This window comes from Numida meleagris, chromosome 13 (genome assembly GCF_002078875.1).
Source record: "Numida meleagris isolate 19003 breed g44 Domestic line chromosome 13, NumMel1.0, whole genome shotgun sequence".
In the NCBI taxonomy this organism is placed as follows: domain Eukaryota; kingdom Metazoa; phylum Chordata; class Aves; order Galliformes; family Numididae; genus Numida; species Numida meleagris.
The window spans coordinates 2,894,987-2,914,103 of record NC_034421.1 but is presented as its reverse complement, the minus strand read 5'-3'; the positions used below and the strand labels follow the sequence as shown (position 1 = coordinate 2,914,103).

Here is a 19,117-nt window from a genome sequence, read left to right as displayed (position 1 = left end):
CTCTGGAGGAGGGAGCAGCTCTTGGCCCTTGTACTTGGGCACACTGCAGGACCCCGAGGTTTTGGGGATGCACCCACATCCAGCACCCACCCTGTGTTCTTCCCTCTGCTTCTCCCACCTCCCCCTGCCGCCTCCTCCTGCCCCACACGGCAGGCTGCTGCTCAGGCAACCATTACCCAGGTAGCAGGAGGAATTTCCTAGAAAACCATGCAGAAAAGCACCTCCTGCAGAGCTGCCTCCTAATAAGTCCCTGTTCTTCCACAGGCGGAAGGCGAAGAGGCCGAGCTTCAGCTGCACACACAGCAGGAGGGACGGGGAATGCGCCGGGAGCGAGATGCAAACAGACCCAGCGAGGGGGTAAAGCAGAGGCGTCGCAGAGGGGCTGGAAGAGAAAATGGTTTCCTTGGGAAAAGGCTGGCAAGCCTCAGCTGGAAAGAGACAGCGAGGAAGAGATGGGAGAGCTCTGAGTAGGAGAGAGAAGAGGAGCAAGGTTTGGGTAAAGCCGAGCTCACCCCAGCCCTTGACATGGTAATGATGCAGACACAGACGTGTGATAAGCTCTGCTCTGCACACACTTTAAAATCTAAGTAGCTTATGAATAAGTAATAATCCCTATTCCCAGTGCCATAATCTATATTTAATTAAGAAAATAACTAAACGGTGGGAGTAAAAGGGGCTGTGTGGGGAAATGGAGGCAGAAGCACTTGGAGATAAGCTGTGGTGGGAATGGGGACAAAAGGCAGACTCAGCGTGGGCATGGTGGCATGGTGGGGCTGCTGGGCTGGGCACAGGGTGACCTGCAGGAGGAGGTCTGCCCCAGCTGCTTCTGGGGTCAGCACTGAGCTGAATGCTGCACAGCTGGGTCGTTGGTGTGCTGTGGGACTTCGTGTTCCCTCCTGTTCAGTGCAGATTGCATGGAAAGTGATAATCCAGCATGCCCAAGCAGCCCAAACCCTGCGTTTAACAGCACCCAAATCAGAGCCTTTGATACCGTTACAACAAGCTGCTTGGTGCCTGCATCTTAAGAAGTTTCTGTGATAAAGCATCCTTGGCAGGATGCTCCAAATGTCTTGCACTGACACAGGAAAGTGAGCCCTGCCAGAATAACCCATGCTGAGATGCGAAGGGAGCATTGCAGGTGGTGCCAAGGGGAGTTCTGATCAACCTCCCACTTTGGACAAGAGCAGAGTGTGGTTGCAACCAAAGGTACCTCCATCCAGGGACTCTGTAGGGCCCTTTCACCACCATCAAAAGCACTTCACAGCTACAGCCCCACACCTTTCCCACCCGGCATCTTGCACCAAGGCTGCAAAGTGTGGCTGCAGCCTTGCTCACTAAGCTGAGCCGTGCTTCTTATTTCCCTAGTGGGGGTCTGCAGTCACCTCCACTCCTTTCGGTTGTCAATAGTGGAACTGAGAGCACACCTTAAGGGCTCGGTCAAAGGAAAAAAAAACAATCACAATCCACATGCTATACTTTATAAATAGACCGTCTGGTTTTTAAATTGAAAAACAACAATAATCACTGCTAAGAGCCCGCTGAACAAAAGCAGCCTTATTGCCACTGGGACAGATTCATTCTCACCAACAGAAACAGACATATTTTTCAAGCTGCTCTTGAGCTCCTGAAGTTGCTAATGTCCCGCTGCTTCACGGTGACTGCAATCAGGTTTTAGCTGCACTCTTCTCCTCTAAGTGCTGTTTCGGGGCAGGGTGGTGGGAGGTCTGGAGAAAGCAGTGCTGAGCTTGGGTGGTGGGGAGCTGAGCAGGGGTGGGATGGGCTGTGCTGCAGTGGGCACAGCAGCCAGGCAAGCTTGGCTTTCTGTTACTGTTAAGAGAAGGAATGCTGAGCAGGAATAGATATGGAAGGGGCCACATACCATGATCCAGAGATCCTTGCTTCCTCACTTCCCAGCACGGTGAGCTCACTGGGAGCCCACTGCTGGCCCAAATCCAGCCTGCCCCCAACAGTGCCCAGAGCCAGGTGTGCAGCCAAGCAGGTGGGGAATAGGAGCGCTGGAGCTCACGTTGTTTTATCTGGGTTTGGGTCCTTGAATCAGAAGGCTGGACAGCATTAGCCATTGCTGATCCAGAGCCAGCATCTGAATGCATGCGGCAGCGGCTCACAACTGCTGGATCCCTGCCTGGGTGCTGCTTCAGGCACGGCTGCCAGCAGGCTCGTGCCATTGGCCTGCTCATGTCGCTGTCAGAACAAGTGCTGTGGGACTGATGGGATGCCACCATCCTGGGCACACCCTGGCACGGGAGGTGGGGCTGAGAGGGTCTTCTCTGTGCCAGAGTCTGAATGCGGCCCCTGGGGAGGAAGTATGGACCTGTAACATTGACCTAGCAAATTATGCTGGCTGCTCCATGCTGGAAGATGTCATTGTGAGCGCAGCACGCGGGTTCAAATGTTATGGAGAGATAAGAAAGGTGCAGCCTTGGAGGTGGAGGAGAAAGGAAAGGAACAAAAACAATTTAATAATGAATATATTATGTAGACATGTCATGCCTCTTGCCTGCTGGCATGGATTAATATCCATAAATCAAAGAGGAAGAGACTGTTTTAAATGCTGGAGATGGAGGCTGGTCCTCAGAAAATTGCTAGAGGGGCATTAATAAGGAGAGACATCTGGGAACAGCTCCAGGTGCATTGGCTGCATGCAGGGGAAATTCTGCAGAACCAGTGTCAGCTGCAATGTATTCCTGTGCTGTGGGGACCCTGGGCCCCCATGTCCCCATGTGCAGGCTGGAGGAGCCACGATTGAGGCAGGACTTTCTATCTGCCTCACCTCTGCTGGGCATGCAGTCACCATCTCCCATCCACCACAGTGACTGGGACCCCAAGGATGGGAGCTGCAGCTCTCCTAGTGAGCCCCAGGTATGGGCAGTCCCTGGGTGCTGCCCTGTAGGGTTGTGCTGAGGTTGCCCTATGCAACCTCCCACATCCCTGGGCAGGATTTGTGTAGTGGCACTGCTGCTGGGTGGGGGCTCCTCTGCTTGCCACGCTGCTTGTCAAAGCAGGAGTACAGAGCCCCGGGATTGCATTAATCTAATTTTGTGTGCATTTTCGCAGCCCTGAATTGCAGCTGAGGGGAAAGGAATGGGAGAATTTAGCAGTGTGGGTGAACCAGCTGGGGAGGAGCAGCCCCAGGAGAGAGCTCCCATCGCCACACACATGTTGGGGGAGAGGTGAGAAACCTGGCTGGTAGCAGGGATTGCTACAAAGCGTGTGCTTGTGGTATGAGTGGATTACAGGGGGAAAGGGAGAAAAAAGGCAGGAAAGCAGCAGGAGGAAAACCACCGGGATGCTGAGCAAATGGCCCACGCTGCAGCAGCACTGCTGTTTTTTTTGTGGGGTCTCTTTGAGCTGCAAAGAGGGGAGAAGAGGGATGGAGGAGGCTGAGCATTTGGAGACAGCTCAGTGAGCAGCCCCAGGTCCAAACAGCGGAGTGAGGAGCGACTGCGGGATGGGAACTCCAAGCAAGGGATCCCCAGGGCTGCTGCATGCAAACTCGTGTGTGACAAGGGCACGCTCAGAGAGTGGGGAATTGCTGTCTGTCTACGGCTCTCCCTGATTTCATTGTGTTTTGTTTAATTGAATTGCACACACACACAAAGCCCCGGTGTGCAGTGTGAACTCTGCAAGGAAATGAGCAGGAAGTTGAGGAGGGAGCAAAGCAGGCAGGAGGAAAGGGGCAGGAGGAGAGACCTGCAGGGAGGGCAGTGGGCTGGGGTGGGGGCACAGCTCAGACCTTGGGGCCCTTCTGTCAGCTTCTGCTACAACCTGGGCTCCCCTCTGGACACAGGACCCTGACCCAGGAGGAGGCAGCACTGCCTGACTTCCCATTGCTGCATATCTGCAGTGTTAGATGCATGTCTGGCCCTGGCTGCAAGCAGAGCCAAGAGCAGTGCTGCTCTGCGATGCTCTGCGGTGCCGGGGAAGCGCGAGGTTAAAGGATGCGTGCATCCTGCCCGGGCTTGCTGTGACAGGCCTCGCATGTGCTTAGTCACATCCAGCTATGAAAACACTCTTGAAACCAAGACATTGATTCAAAGGAGCAGCAGCATTGCACACGCATCTGCCTGTGCGAAGGAGAACTTCAAAAGGGCTGACAGTCACCAAGCCCAGCGGTAACCTTTGGCTAATTAGCTGTCTTGATTTCTTTGCAGTTTATTTTTACACTTCTCGTGCTCTGAAATGCATTTACTGTAATGTCAGAAAGGTCATGGTAAATAAAAAGCTTCCTAGCAATAACTATATCCGCCCCACTGGGCTTTGGGACTGATAGCTTTTGGGTTAGGCAGGCTGGCAGTGCTTTGCTGAGGGTTTTGCCTTGCACAGGGCTGTGCTGGGGGCAGTAGAGGTTCCTGGGGCAAAGCAGGTATTTCTGAGGAGTGTGACGGACACAGGGCACGTGTAAAAGTGCTATCCTGAGGTGAAGACCCAGGTGACTAGAATGGGGAGATGAGGTCAGGAAAGCAGTGGGTAGAAAGGTAGGAGCAATGCTGAAGCTTCTAGAGAGGAGCAGGTGGGACCCTTGTACCTCTGGAAGGAAAAATCCTGTACCAGCCAGTGATGCCTCCGCCAGGCAGCTCTTCTAGGCACAGACCCAGCCCTTTCCTCTACTCGTGGAGGGCACTATGACCACGGCATGGCCCAAGGGAGCAGGGAGAGTTTGTCTTCAGATGAATCATCCCTTCAGAAGGGATTTTTGAAAGCCTCGAGCCACTTCAGGGTGGGAGGCACTGCACTCCATGCATCACCGCGTGGTGCCACATCTCCGGTGGGACCTGAGCTCCCCGCCTGCCCTAGCAAAGCCTGCCCAAGAGAAGCTGATGGGATGGATGGCTTCCATTTGGCCAAGGTGTTGGGGTTAAACTGGGGGTGACCGCAACCCAAGCTACTCCTGCTTCTCTCCACAGGAGCATGCAGCCCATGCTGATTGCCCATGGGCCTCCTCCTGTGGGCTCCGGTCCCAACACCAGGCAGAGGCGCAAGCACAGGGAGAGCTGTATCGCCAGAAATACAAAGGGTGGGAAAACAACTTCATTATCTCTGTGCTGTGACCTCCAGTGCAAACCACTCGGTGTGTGGCTCCCCTGTATTGCGCACAAAGATCAGTGGAAGGAAGCGCGGTGTTGAGAAGAGACCATTGCCTTAATGAGCAGAAATAAAGCCACTCTCTGCCCCCAGATCAGCACGATGCAGGCAAGGAGAGCTCTGAATACCTGCAGATGGGTGGCGGGCGCCCAAGCACTTCAAATAGCCCTCATCCCATCTGCTGTGCTCTGCCTGGGTGCCAGCACTCAGGACAGCCCTGGCTACTTGTTGGAGAACTCAGCACCAATTAAAATCTGAGCTGCTTCTCCTTTGAATGGCAGAGAAACAAAGCTGGTAAATTCAACCTTTGGCTTCCCCCCCCCCCCCAAATTGCATCAGGAGTTGAAGAGACAGAACAGCACTGAGTGCGATTGCCGTGGAAAGCTGCTGGCTCTGCTGGCAGAGCTGTGCTGGAGTCGGTAGCCCTGCTGCTTAGCTCCAGATCTTTAATTTTAAGGGTCAGATAATTACAAACTCTCTTGGAGAAGTTAATAGGAAGTTTACCTTTGCCTCAGCTGTGTAAAACCAACAAGAAATTCCCAACTGCCCACAGTGATACACTCCAATTTCCCATCCCACCCTTCCTGCAAGGCGAGCTTATCACATTTTCCTTTCTGAACCTGCTCCTGCAGTTAATGCTCACACTGCCTGATCAGAACCCAAACATCTCAGATGGCAGGTAATAGGACAAGGGGCTTTGCTTTGGGGCTGACAGGTGCCCTCATCAGAGCCCTCTCACATGGCCAGAGCCACCACACAATGCAGGGACTGTGTAAAGAAGTTGGTACCGCTGGGGAAGGGAAGGTCCCGAGCTCCTAGGTCACACATCTACAGGTGCACATATGTTATTTGTACCCCACATCATAGCTGCTGCCTGCATCTGCAGACTCCCTCCACTGATGCCTCTCTCTGAGTCACAGCTGCGTAAAACTCCTTGGCAGACCTGGGGGATGAGAGACGTGGTGAAACCCTCAACACGAGGCTTTCATCAGAGGTGCGGCAATTAATTACCAGGTAACGGCTTTCTCCCGTTTAAGACCTGGAGGCAGGGGGAGAGCTGGCTCCTGCAGCTGTCACCCCCAAAGGGTGGCTCAGACCCACGGATGTTGTGGGGCTGCTCCGTGGGGCTGCATTTTGGGTGACTGAGTTCGCTGCTTTCCAAGGAGCTGGGGAGCTCGGCGAGGAGCTGGTGGGTGGACCTGAGTGGGATTTCTCCTGCACGGAGGACTCTGACAATTCTCCGTGCATGTCTGGCTGCGTTAAATGACTCTTTATTTGGCTGCCGCTCAAAAAAGAGCCTCATATGAGACTTGTAGAGGATGCTGCTTCCAAAGGGTGGGAATTCGCCCCATGTATCCTCATGTACAGGCTGTGTCAATCCCGAGCCCACAGTGTTATGCCATGCAAAACAAAGAGGGGATAACTGCCAGGAACCAGTGCCCTGATAGGACTGGACCCACACCATGGGATGCGCTGCTGGGAAGCAGCCCAGCACGAGGGAGGACTGCCCCATCCAACCTCACTCTGAGAGCAAGGGCAAGGAGTAAGACATCAGTGGGATCATTAATTTCATTGTGGGTTTGCAAGCAGGGAAATCTGCTCCTTCCTCTCTGCAGAGTCAGCAGCTCCCCACGCCATGTATTACACTTTATTCTGTAAGTGCAAAGTGATTTCCATTGAGGGTGAGGACACACTGAAGCACAGAGAAAAAGGAGAATAATATCTTATCTTCCTTTAATCCCCACCATCCCAAAGGGTCGTGGTGCTGTTAGCTTCCCTTTCTATATGTACGCACAGTTAATTAGCATTACTAGAGAACTGCAGGTATTCTCAGACTTAGTGGAGGGAATATCTTGTAATAGGACGGTAAGCAAATTGTTTCTGCTGTTTCTATTACAGCCAGCTTTGATTATCCAGGGTAATGGGATAACAGGGACAAAGCAAAAACGTGGATAACGTGAAACCTATGCAAATGAAGCTGAGAAAAAAGTGATGCTGAGAGTAATGGAGGAAAGAAAGGTCAGCAATGCTGATGAAGGAGCATGGAGAACCCAGTGCTAGCACTGCCATGAGCCCACAAACCGATGCATGATGGTACCTGGGTTGGATGCTTCTGCCCTGGGCACAGAACTGCTTGTGAGTAGCTGTGGGATGATGGTGGCCCCGCAGATCTCTAGGTCCTGGCCCTACCAAGGAAGCAGAGACATCCCCTGGATGGCACAGCCAAGTTATAGCACAGGGAGGGGAGCTGCATTAAAGCCGAGCACTTCAAAGACTCCACATGAGGGATATGTCATTAAAATAAATAAGATTTGGGCACCCAACCCTCCTCCTCCTTACACGAGCAGGAAGAAGCCCAATTTAAAGGTCAGCATCTTAAAATCTTTTGCTGTGTATATACCAGGATAACTCAGCTCCAAACAGAAACCCCGCACCCACTTGATGAGCCGCTCCTTGAAGGAGCATGGCAGGAGCACTGCGAGCCCCATCGGTGCAGGGATAGGGGCTGTGATAAAGCAGGAAGGGAGATGATAGAGGAGCTCCAAGAAGAGCCAGCTCCAGCCACGTCTCCTTGTGCAGAGGACCAGCCCCCAGCAGCCCTTGAGCTGCTCTGCAGGCGCCCATCCCTAAAGGGGAATTTCAAATCCTCAACACCAGCGTCATGGAGGCAGCTCTGCGAAATCTCTGGTGGTGGTGGGTGGATGGAAAGGGCACCCGTGGAGATGAGCCAGAAAGAGGAGAGGGAGGAATCTTGGGGGAAGACTGACCTTCTTAATAGGTTTTATTGATTTAACCCAAAGAGAGAACAGTAGGGGGAAATTTATGCCATTTAAATGCAAACCAGCAATAAAAATAATCATTAGAGTCATAATCTCAATCTGTTAGCATTTTATGTAGAAATGAGCTTAATGGGAAATGTTTTCCATGTAAACTATTTGCATTTACTTAGTACGAATAAGCCTCTTAAATATAATTCAGTCATTACCACAGAGTTTTATTAAGGGGTTGGTTTGGATCCTAACTGCTTTCAAGTGTCTGATTTGGGAAAGCTGCTGGCCCACCCCAGCCAGGATCTAATATCCATATCCCCATGGATATTCTTGTTTCCACACTGAAAATACGCGTGGATTTTGATGGCATTCAGAAAATGTCACTCTTCTCCCAAACTGCACTGAGATTTTGGGACTGACCAAGGAAGGGCTGTGTTTCTCAGTCATATATCAGGGTCTTTTCAGAGGAAAAGTGACTTCAGAGCACATTTCCAGGCCCTTCATTTCCTAGAAGCAGTGAGAAGCACCTGACAATCTTTCCTAGCTTTCTCCCTACTAAAAGAGGAGGAAAACGTGGCCCACAGGGAGGGGAAATCAGAGGTGCCCAGCAGCTCTGAAGAGGCTTTTTCTGGCCACTGCCCTGCCCCCAGGATCAGTCCCCATGGGGACACGGCGCTGTTCATGTGCAGATGCTCCAGGGAGGTGACCAGCCCTGTGCCACCCACGCCACGCGCACCTCAGCCGCAAAGAGAGCAATAAATACCCTCTTCTGCCTGGGGACACCTTTTAATCTTCTTGCTAGATTTTCATGCCCCAGTCTGGAGGCTCAGTGGGGCCGGCCATGATCTCATTTTGCATCCCACCCACGGGGCTCTGCACAGCCGAGCCTGCTGATTGTGCCACGTGCCGGTAGGGGCCAGGGTCGCTGGTTCATGGCATCTCATCCCTCCACAACAGCCCACATCCTATCCCACAAGGGAAGGCATCCTATGGAGGTGGTGGTGGAGATGCAACCAAGGGCTGGACCTTGCTGGTGGCAGGACACGTGCAGACACCAGGAGCCCAAGCAGTGACTCTCTGGGATGCCATGGCAGATGCTGCCACACAGGGCTCGAAGGGTGGATGGTGCTGCTCGGCACATCGCTCCATTGGGTCAGGTGGTGCTGCCCACCTGGTGCATTTGGGGCTTCAGGTCTCTTCCCCCACTCCCTTGGGTCAGGTGAGTCCAGGTGAGCCCCCAGATTTTGCAAAAAAGCTGGGTGACTTCAGGCTGTGTGTGAGGTTACCCTCACCAGGCTCAGCTAAGAGTAATCAGAGCTTCAGGCCATAAGCCGATTCCTTGTACATCTCAGGAAGGAATTAGCCCTGTCTCCCTCACCCCGTGCTACCGTGCAGCATTTGCACAGCTCACAGAACATGCACGTCCTGGTGCAGATCTTGTCCCAGAGTGACAAGGGACCTATAGGAGACAGGGGACCCCGGTGCCAGCCACCATCCCTCCATCCCCAAGTCTCCTGCCTTGTTTCTCCCCCACCTTCAGCTTCTGCAGGCAGCAGGGATTCCTCTGTGTTTGCTGAGCAACGTGTTGCCGTCTGCAATAGCTCACCCTGGCTGGAAGCTCATCCTTGTATGTAAATACCGTGTGCAACCGTGTCTTCATTTCATGCTATGGAAGTGCATCCAAAGCAGCTAAGCAGACTTTCTCTGCAGTGTGGATGGTGTAAATGATCCAAATTTAACATGTGGTTACGTGGTCTGAAGATTTCATTGAGCTTTTAGGTCAGCGGCACTATAACTGCAGTCCAGCCTCCTGGCTGCTGTTTTGCCCAGGGGTTTAAAGCAAATTGGGCTGTTAAGCTCCATCCTTCTGATGCACAGAAATGAGTCCAGTTCGTAAGCAGAAGGAGTGGCTGCTGCAGGCAGGTGGATCATAACCCACCTGAAAACCAAAGACCAGAGCCTTGCCCAGCAGCTCTGAAGGGCAGCAGGTTCTGGCTGACAACACATCCACAGACTGGGTTATTTTGCTATAGTGTATTTGACTTGTGAAATGAAGGTAATGAATGGTTCTGAGGTCAAAGCTGTTATTCAAAAGCAATATTGCTATCACTGCTTCCATCTGTAAGCCTTGCTATTCAGAAGCCAGCACTATCACAGAACTGCAAGACAAGTCATTGCCGGTGGTCTGCCAGGTGGGTCACTGAGCCAGTCTGGGATGAGGGGACCACTGAGGAGAGACGTGGCACCAGCAGTCCAGGACCCATCCCACGTCCCTGTCCCAGTACCAGGTGGCACCGGCGCAGGGATGAGGAGCTGGGAAGGAGCTGCATGTCCCTGTGCCCAGTCTTGTGCCACGTGGCAGGTTCCCAAGCAGCTGGGAGAGGATGACAATTTCTTTTGCCAGTTTTCTAATTTATCTAATGAGCAAGAAAATAAATCAAGCTGACGGTCACCCAGGTGGTTCTGAGCCTTTGCCGGCTCCTCACAGTCCCCTTGTTCCTCCAGCCCATTTGATAGCAGGGTTATAACCTGAGGACGTGGCAATAATTCCTCCTATAATCTTTTCTTTCCTAACGTCACTTAGCAGATGGAGTCATTTAGAGGTGCTCATGTTTAAATGAGTGGCTTGCCCTGAAAGGGACGGAGCTGGGGCTGCTGGCAAGATGTTTGGGATCGTTAGCCTAGAAAATGCTTAGCGGGGGAAGCAGTTGGCAGGCAGATTTCACGGACATGGCGCTGGCATCCTCTGCCAGCAAAATTACAAGGCTGAAATCCTGGAGCTGGATGGGGCCAAACTGTTCACAGTAAACAATTTAATTGATGAATGAAGTGGATTGCCCAGGAGAAGATGGTTTTCAGTCATCTGCTCGTTGCACGAAGCCGCTTGAAGAAGGGGCCATGCCATCGAGTGTCACCAGCTGCCCATGTAGGCATGGACTGGCTGGGGGTCCCCAACCCCACACCCTCTTGGACCTCTGCCTCCAAAATGAGCAGCCCAGTGCCATGAGCACAGCCAACTCCAAGCTTGCCTGCTTCATCTCACCAAACGCATTCTGCTTGCCTACAGATCCTGCTGCTATCAGGCCATCGCGGCTAGAGCAGTGACGCTACCACGCTGAAGATGTCGGTGCTGGTTTGAAAGGGACTCTACACAACATGAAAAAGAGCAAAGCCAAACTAAACATCAACACTTCCTTGTCAGCCTCTGCAAGAAGCGCGGTGGCAGCCTCAGAGGACTCTCCTCTACAACCCTCTGACCCCCTGCACAATACCGCATGGCTGCCTGCATAGGCTCCTTTCATTTGGTCTAATAGAGTAAACTACCTCTCCATCTCTTCCAAAGTGAATAGCCATGAAAATGTACATTGAGATGAAAGTTTGCAACCCTTGAAAATATCCTCTTTCTTGTGAAAGGGCTTCTCGGAAAGGAACACAAGGGACAATGATTGCCAAGGAAGGGGGAGATACTGCTCGTGCTGGCTGGGCAGCATTTGACCCTGTCCATGCAGAGGTTGGGGAGAAGAAGGAGGAAGGAGACAAGGGGTTGAGACCAGCAGCTGCAATCACTGCCCTGCAGGAGCAACATGTCTGTGTCCACAGAGACCAATCTCAAATTATTCAGCCTAAGAGTTCACAAACTCTTATTCTGCTGCTTTCTGGCAGGCACACTGCTTTCTCTGCAAGTCCCATTTAAATCTTTGGTAACTCAGTGCAGGATGATATAACACTCAATTGTGAAAACCCTACAGGAGACTTTGATGCAAGCATCTTCAAGACACAGGGCTTATCAGTTCAAATAACACAACTGTCCTTTATCTTTTGTGTCCCAGCCTGTTTTGGCACTCGTATTTGTAATTTGTTGCCTGGCTCTGGGTCTGGCTCCAGCAGAACACTCACTGCTGTCCATCTGTCTGCACTGCTGATGTTTCCGTGTCTGCCTAAGGGACCTGAGCACCTACACTCTGCTTATCTTTGCGTCCTCATTGGCTAAAAACCTCTTTGGCAGTGGGCCTTGGGAGCTGGAGACTTGTAGGTGCTTTCCAATGAGCGGCCCCAACCCAAGTTGCTCATCAGTCCCTGCCTCCCAGCAACAACTGCACCCTCTCCGTCCCATATGGCCTTGAGCGATGCCCATACACCCAGCACTACCATCCCACCCTGGCTCAAGCCCATGCACCCGCGCGCCTTTTGCTGGCACTACATTTTCTTCAAAAAAGGACAAACGAGGTAAAAGAAGAAAAGGTGAAAACATGATAATAGCTGTGGGAAAAGGCCACTGCTATAGATTTTACAATGCTGGAAATGGAAGCTCTGAGAAAAGTTTTTCTCCTGAAATTATTCTTTTCAGTCTCAACAGCACACCGAAGAAAAGTTTAAGCACACTTTTTAACACCTTTTGTACTCAAAATCCAAATTCACTTGTCTACCCAAGCAATAACACGAATAATCTTTTTTTATCCAGCTGCACATTCTGCTGTCGAAATTTGTTTCCATTAAACTGTTCCCTTTTGTCCTCTTAAAAAGCATATTTTAAATAATAACAGTGCAAAAAAAAAATAAAATTATACTCTATCCGAAAACTCAACCCTGTCGACTGTGCACTTTTATACAAAAGTTATCTCCTTCTCACGATGAACTGATGAAAACTCTTTTCATAATGCCGAGGTGGAGATGAGAAGGAAGAAGAATGCTTCTTAGTGTGCCCAGCACAGCCAGTCATTTCAACGGGAAGCACATGGCCAACTCTGGGCTTAGAAAACTAAATTACAGCACCAATGTGAACCTGATGTGCTTTTTTTTCTGCTTTGTAAAACACCATTTTGTGGAAGCTGGAATGGAGGTACACATTCAGGGGAAAAAATGCATTTTTTCTGTATCCCTTAAATCTTAACGGGAGAATGTGAATTCAAGCTTATATATATATATAATATATATATAAGCTTGAATATATATATATATATATATATATATATATATAAAACCATGATAATTTGCACTGCTAGCACACCCTCAGCAGCGTAGCAGCTGCAGCTTACTCACATGGCTTCCTCCAGGAAGGTCCATGCTCAGTGCCCAGCTCACCATCATTCTCCCATGTCCATCTGTCTCACATCAGCCTACTTCTCTCACTTCGGACATGCAACTATGAAGGTCACTCCTTACCTTTGTGCCTGTGTGTTGCTGCTGGCTCCTGCTGAAGTCATGAAGGTCTGCTAGTTGGTGTCTGGGGGGGCTGCGAGGCACACTGGGCACAGCATTGGGGGTCCTGCAGAATGGTCACCACTGGTGTTGGAACTGCAAGGACAGAAATGAAAACATTAGGGGGAATTTGCTATCGGGGGTATAAAGTGTTGAGTAACACGAAGCTGTCCCAGGGACAGCACAGCTGCTCCAGTTGCAGCAGTGCAGGGAGCAGATGGGTATGGGAAGAGGACCATGGAGAGGTCCCAGCAGTGAGATCAGCTGCTCAGCATCATAAGGCAAAGGAAATCCACCCGCCAGCGGAGGACGGGCTGTAAGAAATGTTGGAGGGCAACCTGGGACTGAGGCTAGAGAAATGGGATGAATGCCAAATGGGGACTGACTGGGATGCAGGAAGACAGATAGCTCTGGGCATGCACGGGGCAGATACCAGCAGGGATATCAGCACAGAGCTCCTCGGGGAGTGGAGAGCCACCACCAGCACCAGCACTAGCCATGCCACACAGACAGATTTCAATAAGCTTAATCACCCTTTCACATGGGAATCAGTCGGATGTGTTTTTAATTCTTAATTGCAATTTTATTGTCCTCACTGCTCACTTCTCACCCCTTCATTGTTCTTAGTTCTGGGTCCCTGTTTGGCCAGGGCTCCCTGTCCTCAACACTGCTGTGAGGCCAGGCCCCTGCTCGCTCTGATGTGAGACAACCAGCACAGCAAGGAGAAGTGACACTGACCACAGCACGACTCATCTCCACAATACTCAGTGCCTTGTTTCATTATCATCAGCACAATAAGAGTCATAGCAACATTAGCGACGAGCACTTTATTATCCCTCCTGCTATCCTTATTCAGACGTGGTCTGAGAAGTATTTCAGAAAGGCAATCCAAATTCAGTGTGAGATGCAGGCGGGCAGGGCAGTTAATTAAATGTCAGAGTGATGGGCAGAGCGGGGACCCGGCAAGAGTGGCAGCAGAGCTGGACAACCCCTGCCAAGCACAGGGAGATGGATCTGGGACATGTCCCAGCCCTGTCCCCCAGCAGAGGCACAGCCCTGCTATGTGCACACATCTTTACACCCAGCCTTGCTCCCTGCTTGGCTGCTGTTTCATTGACTTATGCAGGTGAGAACGCTTTCTGGAGAAAGCTGCCTCCCAAACTGCGCTGCCGATTGCCGTCCGATCTGGTGACATTTTATTACCTCCAAATGATGCTGAGAAAATAAAGAGTCCCACTGAAAAATGACCGTGTCTTAAGTGTGGTCTTTAAGTAGCATGTGTGTGAACTCACAGCAGATAGGACACTTTTTTGCGACAGGTTTCTTCTCTTTCCAAACTAGACATTAGCCAGAGAGGCAGGTGGAGGACAGCGAACAGGGAGAGAGAATGGCAGCCGGAGGGCGTTGCAAAACTCCAAGAATAAATATTGCAGAAGAAAAGCAAGCCTGTGACAGATACCAGGCAATCTGTAAGTCATCTGGAGAATGGAAAACATAATGGACTAATCAATCAGGTAGACAAAGGGTGAGAAGTGTCACAGGGAGGCAATAGGTAGTTGGAGGTCAGTTATGAAATATAATCTCTAAATTGGAGAGAGAAGGGCAGCAGAACAAGAACAATGACAGGTAATTGAATGCAGGTAGGGGAACGCAGGATTGGTGATTTCCAGGAGAGTGAATGTCGGATGGGAATATTACGGTGTTAAGAACAAATAACCCGGTATTTTTGAGATGGGAACATATTCTGTAAAGTGAAAGCGAAGCTGGCGAGACTTGAAAGTGCAGCTTCGTTTCAGAAAATGCTGTTGAAAGACAGACAGTGGGGTTCCCTATTGCTTCTTCCTCTGGGTTTCCAGACAAAGTTTGGCTGCTCAAAAGGAAAAACAGTGATGCTGTTCCTCAGCATAAATCCTGCAAATACCACCTGGGATCTGGAAGCCAAGCCAGATCCCTCCTATCTTGTGCCTTCTCATCAGTGATTCTGGCATGAGTAATCTCTAATCTGGTTAGCAGGGAAGTTGCACACTGCTGTGCATGAGAAGATGGGGATTCTGCAGGTGAATTTAATTATTTCTTCTACAAGGAAAGTGGGAGTCAATAAAGCACAGCTCACTCTCCATTAGCTCTCTGGGCTGCATAGTGACAACAAGGCGGCATCATTTACTCTCTTGCTAAACTAAGCAGGTAGATTCCCATTACACCCAAGCAAAAACTTGACTTAGCATGAAATAATTTCTACCGACACTTACCTGACCTTAACTGCACACAACAAAGGCATCACACAGCCCTTCTAACAACAGCTAGACCCAAGCAATTAGAGCTGAATGAACAATTCATAATTAATAATCTCTTTGGCAAACTTCACCTCATTTTATGCTCAGGAAATGTTCACACACACATCGCAAAGTTCTCGCAGTTATTTGTTAATGGAAATAACTTGCCATTTTTCCCCTGAGCAAACAGCACTGTAACAGCTCATTGAAAACAATCTATATTCAAAATGTAGGCTGCGCTCATGGGCTGGCCACGTGCAGGCCACGTGGTGCTGTTTCACCTCCCAGTTGGGTGAAGGACCCAAGTGGCTCCAAGAACTGCAAACAAGGACTGTTGTTTCTGTCATACAACCCTGGGGCTATCTGGTTGTGGTTCTCCTACAGCTGATGGAGAAGGCCAGGTAACTCCTGAGGTCTCTGGAGCAGTGGACACCAGAGATGAGAAGTAGTGGCTTTAAGTTGCACCAGGGGAAGTTTAGGTTGGATATTAGGAAACATTTCTTCTCAGAAAGAGTGGGGATGCGCTGGCACTGCTGCCCAGGGAGTGGTGGGGTCACCGTCCCCGGAGGTGTTCCAGAGCCGTGGAGATGTGGCACTGAGGGACACGGCTTGGTGGTTATGGTGGGGATGGGCTGGAGCTGGGCTTGGTGATCTTAGAGGCCTCTTCCAATCGTAATGGTTCTACGATTCTATGACACGTTGCAGAACGTGGAGACATTAAGCTGGAAAACCTGGAGGAGTCCCTTGAACTGTGCTCTTAATTCTCTTTGCCTACCACAGGCTGGGCCAGGTGCTGCAGGGGGAAGGTCAGTGGTTGGCAGCTGACCAGGGGACAACCCAACCCAGCTGCCAGCGAAGCTGAGAACAACATGTGCTCTCATGGTCTGAGACATGCAGGGAGATAAGAGAGCAGAGGGCAATAAATCAGGCTTTGAAAGCAGAGCATATTAGGAGATCAATGGGACAGATATTAGACTGAAGAAGCAAGCTCCGAAGAGATCAGAGCAATTCTGTTCTTCCTCCTTCCCGCTGTTGCTAAGGAATTTTTTTTCATTTAACATCCTCATTGTTTTTAAATGAGCAGCAAAGCCAGTGGGTTCCACGTGGCATTAGCAATGTGTTTGTGAAAGGGAAAGCGACTGGCTCCTAGCAGGATTTGATAAAAGCCTCTCCAAGCTCCGAGTGATTTACAGCTCCAGAAAACAAACACAGACTGATACAAATGCAGAGAGAGGCACCAATGGCACCGACATCCAGGTACACTCAATTACCAATTCATCAGCCCAAGTGAACTTGAAGAGCTTTTCAAACTCTACACAGCTCTAAATTAAAGGAAATCTTTAGACGGATCGCATCTTCCGATCGGGGAGAGGCGGACTAATTCGCTGAGCTTCAGCTCGAGAGATCTCTCCTGCCATGGGCAAAGGTCCATGGGCAAGGGGCAGCCACCAGCCATCACTCCTCACATCGCACCCACACGCAGCCCTCCCATCCCGCTTGTCGCCTGTGCCCTGACCCACCAATGGCCTTTTTCCTGGCTTCCCCTCAAAATCCTGCTGTTGCTTGCCCTGGAGGTATTTATGGCAAAGCTGTGATTTTTCAGATCAGTGGCTGAAGCAAAAAAAAAAAAAAAAAAGGAGGAAGAAAAGTCACTATACAGTGACCCCACATTAGAATTGCCCGGGCCCTGTGTGGCAGAGGTGTATACATACATTTATATACAGTCATCCAGTTGTTTAATTCAATCTGAAACTAACTCATGGGGAATGCCATTTTCCCTCCATCCTCAGCCTAGAAACCTCTTTTTTTGCAAGAAGAGTTGATTTACCGCTTCCCAGCTCCACGCTCCGGCAGCCCTGATGCTAACGGGGCGTTTCATATCTCCCCGTGCTGCACCGAGCCCCTCAGTGGGGTGGGCTTCGTGCTATCGCCACAAAAACTCGGAGGCAGCTGAGGGTAGCGACAACATCGAAAGAACGTGAGGAGCCGGCCGCTGTGAGGCTGCAGGAAGCTCTTTGTTAATTGTTCATGCGGAAACTGTTTTCGTTTCGGAATCTAATTGATATCTTGGGGGAACGATAACTTCAGCAGAGGCAGCGCGTCCTCCCCTGATGCTGGCTGTGCGTGCCCAGGTGAGGTGCCCCGTGCTGCGGTGGTCACTCGCTGTCCCCAAAGCGGTGGTGCTGCCCCATTCCCCCACCCCATGTTGTTGTGCCTTCCCCATAGAGGCAAGCTCTCCAGAGAGACGCATTTCACACAGAGCCCAAAGCCCCTTGGCAAGACTCTGCCTTCCTCCAGGTCCTCCTCTTGTCCTTCACACCCCTCCACTCTGCTCTCGGTGGGCAGGGACAACCAATATCCCTGCGGGAGCCACCAGCATCACCTCTCCTCCTGCCAGACGGAGCATCCCACTTTCCCACTGGGTATCAATCCTCTTCCTTCCTCTTTCCTTAGGACTCCTCCAAAGACAGCAGCCACCTCTCTCTCACACATCTCCAAAGCTGCCTCCAAACCATTTAACAGCACAGCGGGTATTTTAATCATTCACGCCAAGCGCGTCTTGCTTCTTAACAACTCTCTGAAGCTGTCCTAGCCAGCACAGAGGTGGAGATGAGCCCTGACAGGCAGCTTCCCATGCCCCAGAGCAAAGTCTCGGTCTGCAAACCAGCTGGGATTGTGTGTTGTCACTGAGGCAGGGGTGGCACGTGGGTGAGGAGCACCCCAGCAGATCCACCTGGTCCCACACACCCCCATGTGCCAACCTAGTCCTTCGTGTGACCAGTGTTACAGCATCTCTCATGCTGTTGACCAGGAGTATCTGCTGAATATTTTGCCAATGCTGTGAGCTGCTCTGCCCCATGCTGATAGATTGGCTCTTGTCATATTTTAAGGGCACTGGAATTACCAAGATGCAAGGAAATGGATTGGTATTTATACAGCACAGCTGGGCAGCTCCAGATGAAGACAGTAGCAGGGATGGCATGCTTCCTTGCTGCTTTTTGCCGCTCCCAGGGTTATATGCAAAGAGCTGCTGTGGAAATCAAGCCCTCAGTGCCCTGCAGCAGCATCTCTACCTGCTTCTTCCTCCCTGGTACCGTCAAAAATATTTGCTGCGACAGCATCTGCTCCCATGCACTCCTGACCAGCAAACCGTAAGGTGCCAACCCCTCCCTGGGCCCTGGTACCGGTACTCAAGGCAGAACACGTTCATCTTTTGCAAGGGGAAATAACTAGAGGAAGAAAGACGATATACTTCTGATCTGTCTGGAAAAGGACAGCTGAAACTGAAGCCCCCTGCTGAAGGGCTGTAGGCTCCTTCAGTTTGACCCAAAGTATCCATTAAATATGAGCTTTCATCTTCAGACCTTGGGATTTCTATCTGAGGTTGCTCCTTTCTCTTGGAGGTTGCTCTCATTCATTTATCTTACTTCTGACAATTATTAAAAGGCTCTTCTTCCTTGCCTTCCTTGCCTTCGATCACCATTGCCTTGACGTAAATTTGGAGGAATTCCAAGAATATTCAGGACCTGCCTTCCCCCACCTCGAGGTGAGCAAGAGCCTCACCATGAGTAACACTGAGCTTCAGGGTCCTTCTCCAGTGGGAACATCCCATGGGCAAAGCCCACCTGTGAGAGAATGCCCCACTAAAGCACAACTCCTCATTGCAGAGCTGGGGTGTTCGAGCCTCCTGTACTGCCAGGGCCAGCCCCTCTCTTTGTAACCTACATGCTTTTTAATGCTAATTTCCACCACATGCCCAATTCGAAGCTC

General features: G+C 50.8%; 2 protein-coding genes across 10 annotated transcripts in view; one reads left to right on the top strand and one right to left on the bottom strand.

The window, feature by feature from the left end:
* MAD1L1 (MAD1 mitotic arrest deficient like 1) overlaps positions 1 to 12,459 on the top strand; it is a 380,749-nt gene extending 368,290 nt beyond the window's left edge. For all 8 annotated transcript variants that reach the window (XM_021412108.1, XM_021412106.1, XM_021412115.1 and 5 more), the window contains one exon: positions 265 to 12,459. The gene's annotated coding sequence lies outside the window, so the exon portion shown is untranslated. The remainder of the gene's footprint in view (positions 1 to 264) is intronic.
* The window catches only part of ELFN1 (extracellular leucine rich repeat and fibronectin type III domain containing 1), a 79,224-nt gene that overhangs the window by 34,574 nt on the left and 25,533 nt on the right, over positions 1 to 19,117 (bottom strand). Inside the window, exon 2 of one of the 2 annotated variants that reach the window (XM_021412104.1) lies at positions 13,038 to 13,169. The gene's annotated coding sequence lies outside the window, so the exon portion shown is untranslated. Of the gene's footprint in view, positions 1 to 13,037; positions 14,334 to 19,117 lie in introns of those variants that run through there. The other variant, XM_021412105.1, reaches the window with a different exon arrangement.